Source organism: Salvelinus sp. IW2-2015, linkage group LG1 (genome assembly GCF_002910315.2).
Source record: "Salvelinus sp. IW2-2015 linkage group LG1, ASM291031v2, whole genome shotgun sequence".
NCBI lineage: Eukaryota > Metazoa > Chordata > Actinopteri > Salmoniformes > Salmonidae > Salvelinus > Salvelinus sp. IW2-2015.
The window spans coordinates 57,956,892-57,960,113 of NC_036838.1; the positions used below are offsets into that span (position 1 = coordinate 57,956,892).

General features: G+C 39.3%; 1 pseudogene; it reads right to left on the reverse strand.

Annotated features, from left to right (window-relative positions):
- Positions 1 to 1,356: 1,356 nt before the first annotated feature.
- LOC139027589 (serine protease 57-like) overlaps positions 1,357 to 3,222 on the reverse strand; it is a 4,632-nt pseudogene continuing 2,766 nt past the window's right edge.

The following is a 3,222-nucleotide window of genomic DNA, read 5'->3' on the forward strand; positions in this document are numbered from 1 at the left end:
GAGGGACTGGGAGACTAGTCAGGATCAAGGGAATAATGAAGGGAGCAAAGTACAAAGAGATCCTTGATGAAAACCTGCTCCAGAGCGCTCAGAACCTCAGACTGGGGCGAAGGTTCACCTTCCAACAGGACAACGACCCTAAGTACACAGCCAAGACAACGCAGGAGTAGATTCGGGACAAGTCTCTGGATGTCCTTGAGTGGCCCAGGCAGAGCCCAGACTTGAACCCGATCGAACATCTCTGGAGAGATCTGAAAATAGCTTGGCAGCAACGCTCCCTATCCAACCTGCCAGGTCGCAGTTGCAAATGAGAACTTGTTCTCAACTAGCCTACCTGGTTAAATAAAGGTKAAATAAAAAATAAAAAACCTGACAGAGCTTGAGAGGATTTGCAGAGAAGAATGTGAGAAACTCCCCAAGTAGAAGTGTGCCAAGATTGTAAAAGAAGACGCAAGGCCATAATCGCTGCCAAAGGTGCTTCAACAAGTACTGAGTAAAGGATCTGAATACTAATGTAAATGTTATATTTCAGTTTTWAATTTTTAATAAATTAGTACAAATTTCTAAAAAAAAATGTTTTTGCTTTGTCATTTATGGGGTATCGTGTGTAGATTAATGAGGGGAAATAACCATTTTAGAATAAGACCTAACAGAATGTGGAAAAAGTCAAGGGGTCTGAATACTTTCCAAAGGCACTGTATATATCAAAATATGATATAGAGGGAAATATGTCAACTGACAGTGCCAACAGAGGTTTATTGTGTCTTAAACATGATTTCTATTTGGTGACTGATCTAAATAAACCAACCCTTGCATACTTTCCTGATGTTTCTCAATGGATGTAAGGGGTACAAACACAGCGAGTCCCTTTCATGTTGGTCACGCATGCTTTCCTTATTCCACAAATGATTACATGGCCTGTAGGTCGATCACATCTCTACTTCAGTGTGTCAGCTGATAGCACTATTACCATAGATGCTTTCTATTAGTAACAAGACAATACCTATCGCTATTATACAGCTATTGTACCTATACAATACAGTTTACAATTGGCTCATTCATCCCCCTCCTCTCCCCTGTAACTATTCCCCAGGTCGTTGCTGCAAATGAGAACGTGTTCTCAGTCAACTTACCTGGTAAAATAACGGTAAAAAAAATAAAAAATAAAATAAAATAAAAAAATAATAATACAGTCATCAGTAGCCATAGGAGAGAAAATAGACATACATGTACTGTTGTAAAAACACAGGTGGTAATTCTTTACAGCAGGTAGTTCAGTATCTGTGTCCTGATACTTTATCAGTTGATCCCATTTTAATCTTTAGAAAGGAGAAGACCAAAAACAAGATGGTGTCGCTAGCTGTCCTTCTGGATGATCCAGTCGAACCAGCKGAGGTATTTCCTGATCTCGGTCTAGACTCCAGGGAAGTAGAGGTTTGGCACAGCTGATGCCCCAKAGTGCCCGTTACAGATGAGGGGGGCCGCCCGAGTCATCCCTGATAGAATAAAAGTCAATTGAATATTTGAATATCCCAAAGAGAAATTTGCTTGGCATACATAGATATACAGTACATGGCATACTCATAACATAGATCACAGGACTGACAGTCTGACAGACAGACACAGGCTACATTTCAATATCCATACTAATGTTCTACCTAGAATGCATGCCCAATGCATTCCTTCATTCTAAGTAGTACACACGTTGTAGACTCTGAAATAGAGCCTGTAATGATCTCTTCTTCTTCTCTCAGCTGAAGCTAGAGCTGGCATAGAGCATGTTGTTAGTGATCCTGAAGTACCAGTACTGGTAGTTTGCTTCTCTCAAATCAAATCACATGTTATTGGTCACATGCACGTGTTTAGCAGATGTTATTGGTCACATACACGTGTTTAGTAGATGTTATTGGTCACATGCACGTGTTTACCCGGTGTTATTGGTCACATACACATGTTTAGCACATGTTATTGGTCACATACACGTGTTTAGCAGATGTTATTGGTCACATACACGTGTTTAGCAGATGTTATTGGTCACATACACTGGTCACATACACAGTGTTTTAGCCGATGTTATTTGGTCACATACACGTGTTGGCAGATGTTATTGGTCACATCACGTGTTTAGCAGAATGTTATTGGTCACATACACTGTTTAGCAGATGTTATTGGTCACATACACAGTGTTTAGCAGATGTTATTGGTCACATACACGTGTTTACCCGGTGTTATTGGTCACATACACATGTTTAGCACTGTTTTGGTCACATACACGTGTTTTAGCAGATGTTATTGGTCAATACACGTGTTTAGCAGATGTAATTGGTCACATACACGTGTTTACCGGTGTTATTGGTCACATACACATGTTTAGCACATGTTTATTGGTCACATACACGTGTTTAGCAGATGTTTATTGGCACATACACGTGTTTACCCGGTGTTATTGGTCACATACACGTGTTTAGAGATGTTATTGGTCCATACACGTGTTTACCGGTGTTATTGGTCACATACACGTGTTTGCAGATGTTATTGGTCACATACACGTGTTTACCCGTGTTATTGGGTCACATACAGCTGTTTAGCAGATGTTATTGGTCACATGCACGTGTTTAGTAGATGTTATTGGTCACATACACGGTTTAGCAGATGTTATTGGTACATACACATGTTTAGAGATGTTATTGTCACATACACGTGTTTTTAGCAGATGTGATTGGTCACATACACGTGTTTAGCAGATGTTATTGGGTCACATACACTGTTTAGTAGATGTTATTGGTCACATACACTGTTTAAGATGTTATTGTTCACATACACGTGTTTAGGATGTTTTGGTCACATACACGTGTTTAGCAGATGTCTATTGTCACATACACGTGTTTTACAGTGTTATTGGTCACATACACAGTGTTTAGCAGATGTTATGGTCACATACACGTGTTTAGTACATGTTATTGTCACATACCGTGTTTAGTGTTATTGGTCAATACACATGTTTAGTAGATGTTATTCGGTCACATGCACGTGTTTAGTAGAATGTTATTGGTCTATACACATGTTTAGTAAGATTGTTATTGGTCATATCCCGTTTTATAGATGTTATTGGTCACATGCACGTGTTTAGTAGATGTTATTTGGTCACAATGCACGTGTTTAGTAGATGTTTTTGGTCACATATACACATGGTTTAGCATAGATGTTATTGAGTATATAGCA